The following is a 20424-nucleotide window of genomic DNA, read 5'->3' as shown; positions in this document are numbered from 1 at the left end:
TATGGCTCAATATTCTATAAGTTAAGGAAGAATCAAACATTTGGATTATTCTCCCACCTATTCTTGGGAACATCACTGGTCTACTTAGTTGAGTTCTGGCACTAAGTCTTCAAAGGTGAAAGAAGGGATCCCTTACTGAACTGTAACAACTTAAAGTAAAACATTTTCATACCAGCACATATCCCATTTTAAAGCTGAGACAAAGCATACAAAAAGTTGAAGATTAAACTAGGCCACAATTAAATAATGAAAGGAAGAAGGAAAAAAGGTGAGAGGAGAGGAGAAGGGGAAGGAGGAGGAGGAAAAGGGAAGCAAAGGGGAAGAAGAACTAGGGGAAGAAGAGTTATCTCTATTAAAATGTGCTCTAGAAACAATAGAGCATCATTACCTGATGCTCTACTCTACTGAGAACAGAGACAGGAAGCTAATGTTCCACATTTCCCCACATTTTTTCCAGCTGCAAAGACTTTCCTGTATCTTTTTAGTCCCGACTTTCAAAAGCATGTTTAAGGCAGCATGGATGGATATAACATGAGTGAGACTTGCCCTTGCCACAGTAAAATTTACAACGTAATGGGTAGAACAAGACTGGCGATAGGTGGCTGTAGGGAAAGCAAGTATATTAATAAATAAAATGTCATAAGGGGAGAAGGAAGCACAAAAAACATTCAGAAAACCAATAAATCACATCTATCTACCCAGGTGGTGCTAGGGGAAAAGAACCTGCCTGCTAATGCAGGAGACACAAGAGATGCAGGTTCAATCCCCAGGTCAGGAAGATCCCCTGGAGCAGGAAATGGCAACCCACTGCAGTATTCTTGCCTGGAAACGTCTATGGACAGAGGAGCCTGGCAGGCTACAGTCTTTAGGGTTGCACAGAGTCAGACATGGACTGAAGCAACTTAGCACGCACACATCTACACATTACGAGCGCAAGACTGATCTTGGAGGCTTCCGCATTTGATGTGAATTTTGAGTGAACATGATCTCAGTAGGTAGAGGATCTAATTTCATGACTTGTATCTGGTAAGTACTCAATAAGTCATTCTTGGACAGTAACTGAACTGAGCAGACATTCAGGCGATAAAAGACAATGTGAACAAAACAGGCAAAAGTAAGAAAGGTCAACACTGAAACACGATTTTGTGAGATCATAGTTCTAAAGCATTGCTGATGTCATCTGTATCTAACTTTAACATGAAAATTGATGGATTTACACAGAATTTGATACTTAAATGGCTCTTTGAGGTTCCTTTAGGATCTTTCTGCTGCATGCACCTCTGGCCCTCAAAACAAACACACAAGTAACAACTATAAAGGAGAAGAGAGACAGAAAGGACCTGAGAAAATATCTGAAGAGATAATAGCTGAAAAAAATTAAAGACAAAGATAAAATATTAAAAGCAACAAGCAAAAAATGGCAAGTAACATAAAGGGAACTCCCTTAAGAAGGAAATCCCAGAAAGGAAAAAACTGAATAGTGGGAGCTCTAAACATCTTGTATTTTCTGCCTAGAGAATTTCCTTTAGCATTTGTTGTAAAACTGGTTTGGTGGTGCTGAGTTCTCTTAACTTTTGATTGCTGGAAAGCTTTTGATTTCTCCATCAAATCTGAAGGACAGTTTCGCTGGGCAGAGTATTCTTGGTTATAGGTTCTTCCTTTCACCACTTTAGACATATCCTGCCATTCCCTCCTGGCTTGTAGACTTTCTGTTGAGAAATCAGCTAACAGCCTGATGGGAGCTCCCTTGTATGTTATTTGTCATTTTTCCCTTGTTGCTTTTAATATTTTATCTTTGTCTTTAATTTTTGTTTGTTTGATTACTATGTGTCTTGGTGTGCTCCTCCTTGGGTTTATCCTGTCTGGGATTTTCTTTTTTTTTTTTTTTCTGTCTGGGATTTTCTGTGCTTCCTGGACTTGGTTGACTATTTCCTTTCCCATGCTAGGGAAGTTTTTCTGGGGTTCTATCTTGTCCTTTCATCTGGGACATAACTTTCTGCTTTCTCATTGTGATGAACTCTCTGTAATATGGTTTTGTTTTAGCCACTGTGAGACTATGGTTCTTCTTCAAGAACTGTCTGCCCTCTGAAGGATGAGGCTAAGAGGCTTGTGTAAGCTTCCTGGTGGGAAGAACTGGCAATGGGAAAAACTGGATCTTGCTCTGGTGGGCAGGGACTTGCTCAGTATAGCTTTAATCCAATTATCTGCTGATGGGTGGGGCTGCACTCCCTCATAGGTAGTTGGTAGCTGTTTGACCTGAGGTGACTCAGCCCTGGGGTCTCCTGGCTCTATGGCCGGGTTAATGGTGAACTCCAAGAGGGTTTACGCCAAGAGGGACCTTCCTGGCTTGCTTCTGCCAGAGCCCCCGTGCCTGTGGTGAGTTTCTGTGGACCCACGCCTCCACAGGAGGCCCTCCACCACTAGTAGGTACTTTTGGTTTACTTCCCTGTGGGCTCACGGCTCCTTTCCTCTGGGTCTCGGTGCACACAAGATTTTGTTTGTACCCTCCAAGACTGGAGTCTGTTTTCCTCAGTCCCGTGGAAGTCCTATAATCAAATCCCGCCGGCCTTCAAGGTCAGATTCCCTGGTGATTCCCAGTCCCTTTGTCAGATACCTAGGTTGGGAAGCCTGACGTGGGGTTCAGAACCTTCACAACAGTGGGAGAACTTCTTTGGTATTACTGTTCTCTGGTTTGTGAGTCACCCACCCAGTGGGAACGGGATTTGATTTTATCATGATTGTGCTCCTCCTACCATCTCACTGTGGCTTCTTCTTTGGCTTGGGACATGGGGTATCTTTCTTGGAGTGGGTTTCAGTGTCCTCCTGTTGATGGTTGTCCAATAGCTAGTTGCAATTTTGGTCATCTTGCAGGAGGAGATGAGCACATGTCCTTTTACTCCATCATCTTGAACTGGAAGCCCTTTATTTGTTTATTTTTAATTTCTATTGCCATATAGTTACTTTACAATGTTGTGTTAGTTTCTGGGTTTCCCTGGTGGCTCAGATGGTAAAGAATCTGCCTGAAATGCAGGAGACCTGGGTTTGATCCCGGGGTTAGGAAGATCCCCTGAAGAAGGGAATGGCTACTCACTCCAGTATTCTTGCCTGTCAGATTCTGAGGCTGCTGCTAAGTCGCTTCAGTCGTGTCTGACTCTGTGCGACCCCACAGATGGCATCTCACCAGGCTCCCCCATCCCTGGATTCTCCAGGCAAGAACACTGGAGTGGGTTGCCATTTCCTTCTCCAATGCATGCAAGTGAAAAGTGAAAGTGAAGTCGCTCAGTCATGTCCGACTCTTAGCGACCCCATGGACTGCAGCCTACCAGGCTCCTCTGTCCATGGGATTTTCCAGGCAAGATTACTGGAGTGGGGTGCCATTGCCTTCTCTGTGTCAGTTTCTACCATACATCAAAGAGAATCAGTCATGCATATACATCCTCTCCCTTCTGGACTTCCTTCCATTTGGGTCACCACAGTGCATTAAGTAGAGTTCCCTGTGCAATACAGTATGTTCTCATTAGTTATCTATTTTATACATAATACCAGTAGTTTCCTCTGTGTTTTCTAAATCCTGCTTGAACATCTGGAATTTCATGGTTCACGTACAGTTGAAGCCTGGCTTGGAGAATTTTGAACATTACTTTGCTAGCATGTGAGATGAGTGCAATTGTGTACTAGTTTGAACATTCTTTGGCACTGCCCTTCTTTGGGATTGGAATGAAAAGGCAGAAGAACCAGAGATCAAATTGCCAATATCTGTTGGACCATAGAAAAAGCAAGAGTACTCCAGAAAAACAACTACTTCTGCTTTACTGACTAGGCCAAAGCCTTTGACTGTGTGGATCACAACAAACTGTGGAAAATTCTTCAAGGGATGGGAGTACTAGACAACCTGACCTGCCTCCTGAGAAATCTGTATGCAGGTCAAGAGGCAAAAGTTAGAACTGGATATGGAACAGTGGACTGGTTCCAAATTGGGAAAGGAGTACGTTAAAGCTGTATATTGTCACTCTGCTTATTTAACTTATATGCAGAGTACATCATGCAAAATGCCAGGCGGGATGAAGTACAAGCTGGAATTAAGATTGCCAGGAGAAATATCAATAACCTCAGATATGCAGATAACACCACCCTTATGGCAGAAAATGAAGAGGAACTAAAGAGCCTCTTGATGAAAGTGAAAGAGGAGAGTGAAAAAGCTGGCTTAAAACTCAGCATTCAAAAAACTAAGATTATGGAATCTGGTCCCATCACTTCATGGCAAACAGATGGGGAAACAATGGAAACAGTGACATACTTTATTTTCTTTGGCTCCAAAATCACTGCAGATGATGAAGGCAGCCATGAAATTAAAAGACGTTTGCTCCTTGGAAGAAAAGCTATGACCAACCTAGACAGCATATTCAAAAGCAGAGACATTAATTTGCTGACAAAGGTCCATCTAGTCAAAGCTATGGTTTTTCCTGTCGTCATGTATGGTCGTGAGTGTTGGCCTATAAAGAAAGTTGAGTGTCAAAGAATTGATGCTTTTGAACTGTGGTGTTGGAGAAACTCTTGAGAGTCCCTTGGACTGCAAGGAGATCAAACCAGTCAATCGGAAAGGAAATCGGTCCTGAATATTCATTGGAAGGACTCATGCTGCAACTGAAGCTCCAATACTTTGGCTACCTGATGCAAAGAGCCAACTCACTGGAAAAGACCCTGATGCTGGGGAAGACTGAAGGCAGGAGGAGAAGGATGACAGAGAATGAGATGGTTGGAGGCATCACCGACTCGATGGACATGAGTTTGAGCAAACTCCGGGAATTGGTGATGGATAGGGAAGCCTGGTGTGCTGCAGTCCATGGGGTTGCAAAGAGTCGGACATGACTGAGTGACTGAACTGACTGATCAGTAGTTTAGGAAACTGAACCCATTCTTAAATTCAGAAAGGGGTTCCTTTGTGGCAGCAATGTCAATCTGTACAAATGTTTGTTTAATATGTATGTTTATATATGTTGAGTGGAGAAGGCAATGGCACCCCACTCCAGTACTCTTGCCTGGAAAATTCCATGGACGGAGGAGCTTGGTAGGCTTCAGTCCATGGGGTGCTAAGAGTTGGACACAACTAAGCGACTTAACTTTCACTTTTCACTTTCATGCATTGGAGGAGGAAATGGCAACCCACTCCAGTGTTCTTGCCTGGAGAATCCCAGGGACAGAGGAGCCTGGTGGGTTGCCGTCTATGGGGTCGCACAAAGTCGGACACGACTGAAGTGACTTAGCAGTAGCAGCAGTTATACTCAGTCTAGTTTCCTCACATTTAATATGGTTTCACTATTTTGAAAACTATTAGATTTATTTTATCTTTTCGGTTTCACACACTTCTTAGGAAGAATGTTCTATCATAAAGTTATAAACTCAGCTATCCAATGAGTATAGACAGAGGACAAAGTAGAAATTGAGTCTTGTACTTTATTATAAATGCTTTCAGCTGCAGTCATGCCTTTTATTATATACCACAGTCAATTTTAGAGTTCATGTTCCCTTTGGGACTGAGCGGAAAAAAATTTCATTAAAGTTTACTTTCTTGCAGAGGTTTTAATGCATAGCTCTTACTTTCTAAATGTCAAAGGCTGATGAAAAAACATGCAATTGTTATAAAAAATATTACGATGATGTAAATATAGAGCAAATAAAATTCATGAACATACAACTTTCCTCAACAATCCCAGCAAGAGTCAAGTTAAGAGTCTTTTCATGCTTAAATGAACAAACTGAATATTAAAAATTGTAATTCTTAAAAGTTTGTGCTTATTGATTATTAAATAATGACCATAACAAAAAACTTTTAATAAGAAATTTTAGCAAGATGGATATGTAGGAAGCTCTTGCACTCACCCTCTCCCATGGTTACAGTTTATCTAAAACTATACATGGAACAACTTCTTCTGAAAATAATCTGCATATTGGTAAAGAGACCCTGTTACATTGGGCAAATGAGAGGGAAACCACATCCTAGTGGGTCGAAAAGGCTGAAACACAATCTCATTACAAACTCCACCCCCAATACAACAACCTCCAGTCTGGAGGGAACTCAAAACCCAGAGCTTCTCCAGAAGGAGTGAAGGGTTCATACCTCACCCTAACTTTTAAGATCCATTGTCTGAGAGATAAACCCCCAAAGCATCTCACTTTGAAGACCAACAAGGCTCATGTCCATGAGACATATGGGGCTTTGTGGAACCAAGGAAGGGTTCTTAAAGGGTTTATGCCTAGGCTCACCAAACCCAGAGCTCAGTGCAGAAGCAGCCATTTGCAAAGCATCCAGATGTCATATGAAAGAGATTCATTTACTAATTTAAAGCACTGGTACCTGCTTGGTTACTCCCTTGGACAGAGGCTGGTGGACAATATCTTCCTATTCTCTCTCTGTCTTGCTAAAGTCAGCAGCACCATCTTCCTTCCCCAACCCCCTGCACTTCTGTTGGGTATCATCTTTTTATTTTTCCTCTCCCCCTATTTTCTCTTTTTCTTTCCCTTCTTTTCCTTTTCCTTTTTTTTTTTCAGTGAATGCCATCTTTTGTACTCCCCATCTGTCCCATGTCAGCCAGTAGCTACCATTTTTGAGCTCTGCTGTACTCCAGAGTGCTTTTATCTTCTGGAGAGGAGATTCTACACACAACTCTGGTGCTCTGGTTTTTACATTTGGTGACATGGTTCTTACAGCTGCCACCCGGGAAAGACCTGGTCACGGGGGCTTGCATTCCTGGGTCCCACAGGACTGTAACAATTATAGAGACAGTTCTTGGAAGACTACCATTTCCAGGGCATCACACAGTGTGTGAAACACACGCCCACTTTTTTTGTAAAAGAGGCTATCTGCTTGTCTAGGAACTTCAGTCCTGGGGATAAGCAACAGGTCTGGCACACACCTAGATGGTAAGCAGGTGCTCTCAAAGATGCAGCCAGGGGACACCATCTTTGCACTTCCTCCTGTGTGACTACAGTTCACTAGTGACTCCCAAGAAGGAGCTTATAAACCCACCTGGAGATGCAATTTCTGTGACTGCTGCCAGAGGCCACCTCCAGATAGCCTGGCTCTGGGGGCCAGCAGGGCTTATCCTTGCAGTCCTATAGAACTGCATAATTTGCATTCTTGAAAAGCTGCTGCCTGAGGACTTGGTTTCCAATCAGCCTGAATCAAGGTGCTGACTGAGCTCTCCCCTTTGGGACACTGACTGATCTTGGCACTTCCTTAAGTACCCAGAGCTATTAAATGTAAGATAGGCTTCTTGGATAATTACAAACAGTTGAGAGAAAACCAAGAGCCAGGACAGGGTTGAATGAAAAAGGTTCGTCTCTTACACAAAGCCAGCAGTTCAAGCGGAAGAGGTGGCTCTGTCACCCAGTGCATAGAAACCAGGACGGAATCAAGCAAAACAAAGAAACAGAAATATGTTCTAAAAGAAAGGACAAGATAAAACATCAGAAAAAAAGTTAATGAACTGGAGATAAATAATGTACCTGGTAAAAGGTTCAATAAATGATCATAAAGATGCTCACTAAACTTCGGAGAAGAATGGATAAACACAGTCAGAACTTAAAGATAGAAAATACAAGAAAGTTCCAAACAGAAGTCACAGAGCTGAAGAATACAATAACTGAACTGAAAAATAACCAGTGGGTGTCAAAAGCAGATTTGATGAAGTAGAAGAAAGGATCAGAGAACTTGAGACATGGCAGAGAAACTCACCCAATCAGAGCAGCAAAAAGAAAAAAAGAATGCAAAATGGTGAAGACAGATTAAAGGACTTATGGGACAACATCAAGTGCATTAACCATCACATTATAGAGGTCTCAGAAAAAAATAAAAAGGGAAAGAAAACTTATTTGAAAAAATAATGGCTGAAAACTGTCCTAAGCTGGGGAAAGAAACAGACATTCAAATCTAGGAAGCCCAGACAGTTCCAAATAAGATGAACCCAGAGATCTATACCAAGACACATTATATTAAAATGTCAAAAGGTAAAGACAAGGAGAGATCTTAAAACTGCAAGAGAAAAACAACTTTTTATGTACAAAGAAATCCTGTAAGACTATCAGTAGATTTTTTAGCAGAAATTTTAAAGATCAGAAGGAAATAGCACAATATATTCCAAGTGCTAAAAGATAAAAATTTCCAACCAAGAATACTTCACCTACCAAAGTTATCATTCAGAATTGAAGGAGATAGAGGTTTCTAGCAAGCAAAAGATAAAAGAGTTCCTCACCACTAAACCTAAACCATTCTCAGAAGAGATGTCGAAGGTATCTTTTTAAGCTGAACAGAAAGGGTGCTACTGCTGCTGCTGCTAAGTCGCTTCAGTCGTGTCCGACTTTGTGCGACCCCATAGATGGCAGCCCACCAGGCTCCGCCATCCCTGGGATTCTCCAGGCAAAAATACTGGAGTGGGTTGCCATTTCTTTCTCCAATGCATGAAAATGAAAGGTGAAAGTGAAGTCGCTCAGTCGTGTCCGACTCTTAGCGACCCCATGGACTGCAGCCTACCAGGCTCCAGTAACAAAATATATAAAAGCATAAATCTCACTGGTAAAGGCAATATATGGTAATGGTGAAAGTGAAAGTGAAGTTGCTCAGTCGTGTCCGACTCTTTGTGACCCCATGGACTGCAGCCTACCAGGCTCCTCCCTCCATGGGATTCTCCAGGCAAGAATACTGGAGTGGGTTGCCATTTCCTTCTCCAGGGGATCTTCCCGACTCAGGGATTGAACCCTGATCTCCTGCATTCCAGGCAGATGCTTTAACCTCTGAGCCACCAGGGAAGCCTGATGGTAATGGTAGTGAATGAATTATTAATGAAAAGGTCAAAAGACAAAAATAGTAAAAATAACTTTAGCTATAATATTTAAGCAAGGGATTCACAAGATAAAAAAAGACACAAAATATGATATCAAAAAACAAAATGTTGGGTGAGTAGAGAATAAATAAGTAGAGCTTTCCTAAGTGTTCAAACACTGGTATCAACATAAACACTGTTATAAATACAAGTTGTTATGTGTAAGCCTTGTGGTAACCAACAAGCAAAAACCTAAAGTAGATACACAAAAGATAATGACAGAGAAAGGAACCTGAAAGTCATCAAACCACAAAGGAAGACAGCAGGAGAAGAAATGAACAGAGGAACCACAAAGCAGCCAGAAACAATAGAAATGGCAATAAGATACCTATTAACAATTACTTTAAAGATAAGTGGACTAAATTCTTCCATCAAAAGACAGAGAGGGATTGATGGAATAAAAAACAAGACCCACCTACATGCCGCCTACAAGAGACTCACTTCAGAGCTAAGAGGAGCAGTAAATGAAATGGAGACTAAAAGACACTAGAAGAGATCAAGGAAAATAAGAGCTGGTTCTTTGAAAAAATAAACAAAGTTGATAAACCTTTAGCCAGACTCAACAAGAGAGAGAGAACTAAAGTAAAAAAAAAAAAAAAATCAGAAATGAAAGAGATGCAACTGACATCACAGAAATATACAGGATCATTAAGAGACTATTATGAACAATTACATGCCAACAAATTGGAAAACCTAGGACAAATGGATAAATTCTTAGAAACATGCAAACTTCCAAGGCTGAATATGAACAGAAAATCTGAATACACTGATTATTGGTAGGGATACTGAATAAGTAATTTAATAACTCCCTACAAATAAAAGTCCAGGACCTGACAGCTTCATTGGTGAATTCTATCAAAACTTTAAATAAGAATTAATACCAATACTCTCAAAGTCTTCCAAAAGGTAGGAAATGAGGGAACACTTCTAAACTCATTTGCCAAAGCCATAATTACTCTGATACCGAAACCAGTCAAGGAAACCACAAGCAAAGAAAATTACAGGCCAACATCTCTGATGAACATATAGGTAAAAATTCTCAAGAAATCATCAAATTCAATTCAAAAATATATTAAAAAAATCAGTGCCATAATCAAGTTGGACTTATTAAAGGTATACAAGGATGATTCATATTCCACTAATCAATCAATGTGATACACCGTATTAACAAAACAGAAGAAAAAAATCATATGATTTTTCTTTGATCATATCAATAGATTTAAAAAAGCACTTGAAAAAATCCATCCATTTATTAATATGATTAAAATCCTCAACAGAGTGGGAATAGAGGAAATGTACCCCAACATAACAAAGGTCATATATTAATATGACAGATATCATACTCAATGGTCAAAAGCCAAAAAGATTTTCCTCTAAGATTAGAAACAAGGATGCCCACTCTCATCATTATTCTTCAACATGATATTGGAAGGCCTAGCCAAACCAAGTAGGCAGGAAAAAAATGAAAGATGTCCAAACTGGAAAAGAAAAAGTAAAAATGCCACTATTTGTAGATTACATAATAATAATATATACAGAAAACTTTAAAGACTCCATCAAAAAACCTTTAGAAATAACAAATGAATTCAGTCAATTTGCAGGATATAAAACCAATATACATCTGCTGTGTTTCTATACACTAATAACAAGCTATCAGAAAGTTAAATTAAGAAAATAATCCCATTTATAACTGCACCAAGAAGAATAAAATACCTAAAAACAAATTTCATCAAGAAAGTGAAAGACCAGTACACTGAAAACTAAAAAAGCACTGATGAAAAAAAAATTGAAGAAGACACAAATAAATGGAAAGATAGTCCATGCTCATGGATTGGCAGAGTTACTATTGCTAAAATCTCCATACTATTCAAAACAGTCTATAGACTCAATGCAGTCCCTATCAAAATTCCAATTGTGGTTTTCACAGTAATAGATCAATTCTAAAATTTGTATAGAATGACAAAAGACCCTAAAATAGACAAATCAATCTTGAGAAGGAACAACAAAGCAGGGGGCTTCATGCTTCCTAATTTCAAACTACATTATCAGTTCAGTTCAGTTCATTCGCTCAGTCATGTCCGACTCTTTGCGATGCCATCAACTGCCACACTCCAGGCCTCCCTGTCTATCACCAACTCCCAGAGTCCACCCAAACCCATGTCCATTGAGTCGGTGATGCCATCCAGCCATCTCATTCTCTGTCATCCCCTTCTCCTCCTGCCCTCAATCTTTCCCAGCATTAGGGGCTTTTCAAATGAGTCAGCTCTTTGCATCAGGTGGCCAAAGTACTGGAGTTTCAGCTTCAGCATCAGTCCTTCCAATGAACACCCAGGACTGATTTCCTTTAGGATGGACTGGTTGGATCTCCTTGCAGTCCAAGGGACTCTCAAGAGTCTTCTCCAACACCACAGTTCAAAAGCATCAATTATTCGGTGCTCAGCTTTCTTCACAGTCCAACTCTCACATCCATACATGACCACTGGAAAAATCATAGTCTTGACTAGATGGACCTTTGCTGACAAAGTAATGTCTGTGCTTTTTAATATGCTGTCTAGGTTGGTCATAACTTTCCTTCCAAGGAGTAAGTGTCTTTTAATTCCATGGCTGCAATCACCATCTGCAGTGATTTTGGAGCCCCCCAAAATAAAGTCAGCCACTGTTTCCACTGTTTCTCCATCTATTTGCCATGAAGTGATGGGACCGAATGCCATGATCTTAGTTTTCTGAATGTTGAGCTTTAAGTCAACTTTTTCACTCTCCTCTTTCACTTTCATCAAGAGGCTCTTTCGTTCTCCTTCACTTTCTGCCATAAGGGTGGTGTCATCTGTGTATCTGAGGTTATTGATATTTCTCCCAGAAATCTTGATTCCAGCTTGTGCTTCCTCCAGCCCAGCGTTTCTCATGATGTACTCTGCATATAAGTTAAATAAGCAGGGTGACAATATATAGCCTCGACGTACTCCTTTTCCTATTTGGAACTGGTCTGTTGTTCCATGTCCAGTTCTAACTGTTGCTTCCTGACCTGCATGTAGGTTTCTCAAGAGGCAGGTCAGGTTGTCTGGTATTCCCTTCTCTTTCAGAATTTTCCACAGTTTATTGTGATCCACACTACATTATAGAGCTATAGTAATCAAAATAAAATGATACTGGCATAAAAACAGATATACAGATCAATGGAACAGAATAGACAGTCCAGAAATAGACGTGTATACTTATGCTCAATTAATTTAGGACAAAGGAGCCGAGAACATACAATGAGGAAAGGACAGTTTCTTTAGTAAGTCATGTTGGGAAAACTGGACAGCAACATGCAAAAATGCAACTGGACCATACCATATACAGAAATTAACTCAAAATAGATTAAGACAGCATTTGCTCCAGGAGCTGGCAACTGGCTAGGTCAGTGTTGCATCCTGGGAATGCAGCTTACCTGATACCATCCATCAGCAACGTGGTGTCTTGGAAAGAATATGGTTTCTATAGTCAGAGGTGATTTCAGATTCTGGCGCTGCTACTTAGCTGAATAACCTTGGATAAACTATCTTTCTTGATACCATGACCTAGCTCCACCCAACTGCATACATGCTCCAGTGCTGGACACTTAGTACCAAACAAGCAGCAAGAAAGGAACACAGCCCCACCCATCAGCAGACAGGCTGCCTAAAGTTGTACTAAGCTCACAGAAATCCCCAAACACACCACCCGATGTGACTCTGCCCATCAGAGGGAAAAGACTCAGCACTACCCACCAGAGCACAGGCACCAGTCCCTCCCAGCAGGAAGCCTACACAAACCCTTGGAACAACCAACCTCTCCCACTAGGGAGGACATCAGAAGCAAGAGGAACTATGACCCTGTAGCCTGTAAAAAGGAAATCTCAAACACTGTAAGTTAAACAACGAGAAGACAGAGAAATATGTTACAGAGGAAGGAGCATGGTAAAAACCCACAAGTGAAAAGGAAATAGGCAATCAACCTGAAAAATAATTCAGAGTAATGATAGTAAAGATGATTCAAAATCTGGGAAATAGAATGGAGAAAATACAAGAAATGTTTAACAAGGACCTAGAAACACTAAAGAACAAACAAGCAACGATGAACATCACAATAACTGAAATTAAAAACACACTAGGGGGAATCAATAGCAGAATAACTGAGAGAAGAATGGATAAGTGAGCTAGAAATAAAATGGTGGAAATAACTGCTGTGAAGTAGAATAAAGAAAAAAGAATGAAAAGAATTGAGCACAATCTCAGAGACCTCTGGGACAACATTAAACACACCAACATTTGAATTATATGGGTCCCAGAAGAAGAGAAAGAGAAAGGGTCTGAGAAAATATTTGAAGAGATTATAGTAAAAAACTTCCCTAACATGAGAAAGGAAATAGTCAAGTCCAAGAAGCAGAGAGTTCCATATAAGATAAACACAGGGAGAAATAAGCTGAAACACATATTAATCAAACTGAAAAATTTAAATACAAAAATTATTAAAAGCAGCAAGGCGAGGGTGGAATAATTTGAGAGAATAGCATTGAAACATGTATATGATCACATGTGAAACAGATCGCCAGTCCAGATTCAATGTATGAGACAGGGTGCTCAGGGCCAGTGCACTTGGATGACCCTGAGAGATGAGATGGGAGGGAGGTGGGAGGGGGGTTCAGGATGGGGGACACATGTACACCCACGGCTGATTCATGTCAATGTATGGCAAAAACCACTATAATATTGTAAAGTAATTAGCTTCCAATTAAAATAAATTAATTAAAAAAGCATATAGGGGAATGTCCATAAGATTATCAGCTGATTTTCTAACAGAAACTCTGCCGGCCAGATAGGATATATTTAAAGTGATAGAAGGGAAAACCTATAAGATTACTCTACCCAGGAAGGCTCAGATTTGATGGAGAAATCAAAAGATTTACAGACAAGTAAAAGCTAAGAGAATTCATTGTCACCAGACCAGCTTCGTTATAAATGTTAAAAGAACTTCTCTAGGCAGGAAGCACAGAGAAGGAAAAAACCTACAAAAACAAATTCAAAACAACTAAGAAAGTGGTAATAGGAATATACATATAAATACTTTAAATGTAAATGGATTAAATGCTCTGATGAAAAGATAAAGACAGGCTGAATGGATACAAAACAAGATCCATATATATGCTGCCCACAAGAGACACACTTCAGATATAGGGAGAAATATAGCCTGAAAAGTTAGGGGATAGAAAAAGATATTCCATGCAAATGGAAATCAAAACAAAGGTGAAGTAGCAATACTCATGTCACATAAAATAGACTAAAATAAAGACTGTCACAAGAGACAAGGAAGGGACACTACATAATGATAGGGATTAATCCAAGAAGAAAATATAATAATTATAAATATTTAATGCACCTACCGTAGGAGCCCTTCAATACATAAGGCAAATGCTAACATCCATAAAAGAGGGAAATCAACAGTAACACACTAATAGTGGGGACTTAACACTCCCCAGACACCAATGGATAGATCATTCAGACAGGAAATTATTAAGGAAACACAAGCCTTAAAGGACACATTAGACTAGATAGACTTAAATGATGGTTACAGGACATTCTGGCTAAAAGCAGCAGAATATATTTTGTTCTCAAGTGAACATGAAATATTCTCCAGGACAGATCAATCTTGGGTCACAAATCAAGCCTCAATAAATTAAAAAAAACCAAAGCATATCTGAAATTGTAATTGAAACTTCATAGCATATCCAAGCATGATGCTATAACATTAGAAATCATACACACACAAAAAAACTTCAAAAAACACAAACATGTGGAGGCTACACAATATGCAACTGAAGAGATCACTGAAGAAATCAAAGAGGAAGTTAAAAAATCAGTTCAGTTCAGTCACTCAGTCGTGTCCAACTCTTTGCGACTCCATGGACTGCAGCATGCCAGGTTTCCCTCTCCTTCTCCATTTCCCAGAGCTTGCTCAAACTCATGTCCATTGAGTTGGTGATACCATCCAACCATCTCGTCTTCTGTCGTCCCCTACTCCTCCTGCCTTCAGTTTTGCCCAAGATCAGGGTCTTTTCCAATGAGTCAGTTCTTCACATCAGGCAGCCAAATATTGGAGTTTCAGCTTCAGCAACAGTCCTTCCAATGAATACTCAGGGTTGATTTCCTTTAGGATTGACTGGCTTGATCTCCTTGCTATCCAAGGGACTCTCAAAGTCTTCTCCAGCACCACAGTTCAGAAGCATCAGTTCTTTGGTGCTCAGCTTTCTTTATAGTCCATCTCTCATATCCATACACGACTACTGGAAAAACCATAGCTTTGACTAGACAGACCTTTGTTGGCAAAGTAATGTCTTTGCTTTTTAATATGCTGTCTAGGTCTGTCATAGCTTTTCATCCAAGGAGCAAGTGTCTTTTAATTTCATGGCTGCAGTCACCATCTGCAGTGATTTTGGAGCCCCCCAAAATAAAGTCTGACACTGTTTCCATTATTTCCCCATATATTTGCCATGAAGTGATGGATGCCACAAACTGGAGAACATTTATACCAAAAAAGTTCTTGTACTATTGCATAAGTTCTAGGGCCCACAACAGACTTCCAAACCTGGGGATCTGGTAAAGGGACTGAGAACCCCAGGGAATTTGACTTTGAAGGCCAGTGGGATTTGATTACAGAACTTCCACAGGACTGGGGAAATAGACCCTTGGAGGGCACAAACAAAACCTTGTACACACCAGGATCCAAGTTGAAAGGAGGAGTGACCCCACAAGAGACTGAGCCAGACATGCTTGTGAGTGTCCAGGAGTCTCTGGCAGAGGTGTGGTTTGACAATGGCCTGCCATGGGTCAGTGGCACTGAATACAACAGTTATGGGAGCGGTGTGCTGGCATAAGCCCTTTTGAAGGAGGTTACCATTACCAACATTACCCCTACCAAACACAGGCCAACAGGGAGGGAACACAGCTCCACCCATCAGCAGGAAATTGGATTAAAGATTTACTGAGCATGGCCTTGCCCATCCAAGTCAGACCCAAATTCCCCCACAGCCAGTCCCTCCCATCAGGAAGCTTCCACAAGTCTCTTATTCTTACCCTTCAGAGGGAAGACAGAATGAAAACCACAATCACAGAAAACTAACCAAACTGACCACATGGATCACAGCCTTGTCTAACCCAATGAAACTATAGCCATGCCATTTAGGGCCACACAAGATGGACGGGTCATGGTGGAGAGTTCTGACAAAACGTGGTCCATTAGAGAAGGGAATGGTAAACCACTCCAGTATTCTTGCCTTGAGAACCTCATGAACAGTATGAAAAGGCAAAAAGATATGACACTGAAAGATGAACTCCCCAGGTGAGTATGTGCCGAATATGCTACTAGAGAAGAGTGGAGAAATAGTTCAGGAAAGAATGAAGAGGCTGAGCCAAAGCGAAAACAACGCCCAGTTGTGGATGTGACTGGTGATGGAAGTGAAGTCCAATGATGAAAGAACAATATTGCATAGGAACCTGGAATGTTAGGTCCACGAATCAAGGTAAATAGGGAAGGGTCAAACAGGAGATGGGGAGAATGAACTTCGGCATTTTTGGAATCAATGAACTAGACTGGACTGGAATGGGCAAATTTAATTCAGATGTCCATTATATCTACTACTGTTGGCAAGAATTCCTTAGCAGAAATACAGCAGCCCTCATAGTCACAAAAGAGTCTGAAATGCAGTGAAAGTGAAACTTGCTCAGTCGTGTCTAACTCTTTGTGATCCTATGGACTATACTGTCGATGGAATTCTCCACCAAAATACTGGAGTGGGTAGCCATTCCATTCTCCAGGGGATCTCCCAACCAAGGGATTGAACCCAGGTTTTCCTCATTGCAGGCAGATTCTTTACCAGCTGAGCCACAAGGGAAACTCAAAAATACTGAAGTGGGTAGCCCATCCCTTCTCCAGGGAATCTTCCCAACCTAGGAATTGAACCAGGGTCTCCTGCATTGTAGTGAATTCTTTACCACCTGAGCTATCAGGGAAGCCCTACGAAATGCAGTACTTGGGTGCAGTCTCAATAATGACAGAATGATCTTTGTTCATTTCCAAGGCAAACAATTCAGTATCACAGTAATCCAAGTCTATGCTCCAACCACTAATGCTGAAGAAGCTGAAGCATTTGAATGGTTCTATGAGGACCTACAAGACCTTCTAGAATGAACACCAAAAAATGATTTACTTTTCATCATAGGTGACTGGAATGCAAAAGTAGGAAGTCAAGAGATACTTATATACTAACAGGCAGGTTTGGCCTTGGAGTACAAAATGAAGCACGGCAAACGCTAACAGAGTTTTGCCAAGAGAATGAACAGGTCATAGCTAACACTCTCTTCCACCAACATAAGAGACAACTCTACACATAGACATCAATGTCAAATGACATTGATGGTCAATGTTAAAATCAGACTGATTATATTCTTTGCAGTTGAAGACAGAGAAGCTCTATACAGTCAGCAAAAATGAGACCAGGAGCTGACTATGCTTCAAATCATGAACTTATTGCCAAATTCTGATTTAAGTTGAAGAAAGTAGGGAAAACCACTAACCATTCAGGTATGACCTAAATCAAATACTTTACAATTATACAGTGGAAGTGACAAATAGATTTAAAGGATTAGATCTGATAGACAGAGTGCCTGAAGAATTATGGACAGAGGTTCATAACATTGTACAGGAGGTGGTGTGATCAAAACCATCCCCAAGAATAAAAAATTACCTACTAACAAATGACAACAAAAACATGATGACCCAACACCTATGGGATTCAGCAAAAGCAGTTCTAAGAAGAAACTTATATATATATATATATTTTTTTTAATTGGAGGGAAATTGCTTTCAAAGTTGTGTTGGTTTCTACTGTACAACAACAGAATTAGCTATAATTATACATTTTCCCCCCTCCCTGTTGAGCCTTCCTCTTCTCCCCCCATCCCACCCCTTTGGCTCATCACAGAGTGCCAGGCTGGGTTCCCTGTGCTATATAGTAACTTACTTTCTAAGAAGGAAGTTTATAGCAATACAATCCTATTGCAAGAAACTAGAAAAATCTCAAATAAACAACCTAACCTTACACCTAAAGCAACTAGAAAAAGAACAACAAAAAAAAACAACCCAAAGTTAGAAGGAAAGAAATCATAAAGATCAGAGTAGAAATAAATGACATAAAGAAAACAATAGCACAGATCAATGAAACTAAAAGTTGTTTATTTGAGAAGATACAATACAAAAACCTTTAACCAGACTCATCAAGGGAAAAAGGAAGAGTTCTCAAAAGGCTAATAGAGTTTTGCCAAGAGAACGCACTGGTCATAGCAAACACCCTCTTCCAACAACACAAGAGAAGACTCTACACATGGACAACACCAGATGGTCAACACCGAAATCAGATTGATTATATCCTTTGCAGCCAAAGATGGAGAAGCTCTATACAGTCAGCAAAAACAAGACCAGGAGCTGACTGTGGCTCAGATCATGAACTCCTTATTGCCAAATTCAGACTTAAATTGAAGAAAGTAGGGAAAACCACTAGACCATTCAGGTATGACCTAAATCAAACCCCTTATGATTATACACTGGAAGCGAGAAATAGATTTAAGGGCCTAGATCTGATAGATAGAGTGCCTGATAAACTATGGACGGAGGTTCGTAACACTGTACAGGAGACAGGGATTAAGACCATCCCCAAGGAAAAAAATGCGAAAAAGCAAAATGGCTGTCTGGGGAGGCCTTACAAATAGCTGTGAAAAGAAGAGAAGCAAAAAGCAAAGGAGAAAATGAAAGATATAAGCATCGGGATGCAGAGTTCCAAAGAATAGCAAGAAGAGATAAGAAAGCCTTCTTCAGCGATCAATGCAAAGAAATAGAGGAAAACAACAGAATGGGAAAGACTAGAGATCTCTTCAAGAAAGTCAGAGATACCAAAGGAACATTTCATGCAAAGATGGGCTCAATAAAGGACAGAAATGGTAGGGACCTAACAGAAGCAGAAGATATTAAGAAGAGGTGGCAAGAATACACAGAAGAACTGTACAAAAAAGATCTTCATGACCAAGATAATCACGATGGTGTGATCACTCATCTAGAGCCAGACATCCTGGAATGTGAAGTCAAGTGGGCCTTAGAAAGCATCACTACGAACAAAGCTAGTGGAGGTGATGGAATTCCAGTTGAGCTATTTCAAATCCTGAAAGATGATGCTGTGAAAGTGCTGCACTCAATATGCCAGCAAATTTGGAAAACTCAGCAGTGGCCACAGGAGTGGAAAAGGTCAGTTTTCATTCCAATTCCAAAGAAAGGCAATGCCAAAGAATGTTCAAAGTACCGCACAATTGCACTCATCTCACACGCTAGTAAAGTAATGCTCAAAATTCTCCAAGCCAGGCTTCAGCAATACATGAACTGTGAACTTCCAGATGTTCAAGCTGGTTTTAGAAAAGGCAGAGGAACCAGAGATCAAATTGCCAATATCTGCTGGATCATCAAAAAGGCAAGAGAGTTCCAGAAAAACATCTATTTCTGTTTTATTGACTATGCCAAAGCCTTTGACTGTGTGGATCACAATAAACTGTGGAAAATTCTGAAAGAGATGGGAATACCAGACCACCTGACCTGCCTCTTGAGAAATTTGTATGCAGGTCAGGAAGCAGCAGTTAGAACTGGACATGGAACAACAGACTGGTTCCAATAGGAAATTCATGGGGCCACAAAGAGTCAGACACGACTGAGCAACTAAACTGAACTAAGACATGAATAAGGAGACGGTACAACTGACAATGCAAAAATGTAAAGGATCCTGAGACTTCTTCAAGCAACTATATGTCAATGAAAAGCACAAACTGGAAGAAATGGACAAATTCTTAGAAAGGTACAGTCTCCAAACACTGAACCAGGAAGAAACAGAATATATGAACAGACCAATCCAAGTAAAGAAATTGAATCTGTGATTAAAAATCTTCAAACAAATGAAAGTTTAGGATGAGATAGCTTCATGGGCGAATATTCTACCATTTAGAGAAGAGCTAACACGTATTTTTCTCAAACTCTTTTAAAACATTGCAGAGGGTGGAATATTCCCAAACTCATTGGACAAGGTCACCATCACCATAATATTAAAATCATGCAAAGATATCACAGAAAAAGGAAATTATAGAGCAGTATCACTGATGAACACAGATGTAAAATCTTCAACAGAATACTAGTAAATCGAATCCAACAACACATTAAGAGGATCATCAATCATGATCAAGGGTATGATTTATCCCAGGGATATAAGGATTCTTCAATGTATACAAATCAATGTGATACACATCACCATCAACAAATTGAAGAATGAAAACCATATGATCATCTCAACAGATGCAAAAAAAGCTTTTGGGAAAATTCAACACCCATTTATGATAAAAACTCTCCATAAAGTGAAAAGGAACCTATTTCAACATAATAAAGGCCATATATGACAAACCTACAGCAAACATTATTCTCAATGGTGAAAAATTGAAAG

At 40.2% G+C, this 20424-nt stretch overlaps 1 protein-coding gene across 4 annotated transcripts in view; it reads right to left on the bottom strand.

Annotated features, from left to right (window-relative positions):
* ARHGAP20 (Rho GTPase activating protein 20) overlaps positions 1–20424 on the bottom strand; it is a 211222-nt gene that overhangs the window by 19799 nt on the left and 170999 nt on the right. The window lies entirely within an intron of this gene.

This window comes from Bos indicus x Bos taurus, chromosome 15 (genome assembly GCF_003369695.1).
Source record: "Bos indicus x Bos taurus breed Angus x Brahman F1 hybrid chromosome 15, Bos_hybrid_MaternalHap_v2.0, whole genome shotgun sequence".
Taxonomy (NCBI): domain Eukaryota; kingdom Metazoa; phylum Chordata; class Mammalia; order Artiodactyla; family Bovidae; genus Bos; species Bos indicus x Bos taurus.
Note: the sequence above shows the minus strand (reverse complement) of the source record. Positions and strands in the feature narration are given on the sequence as shown.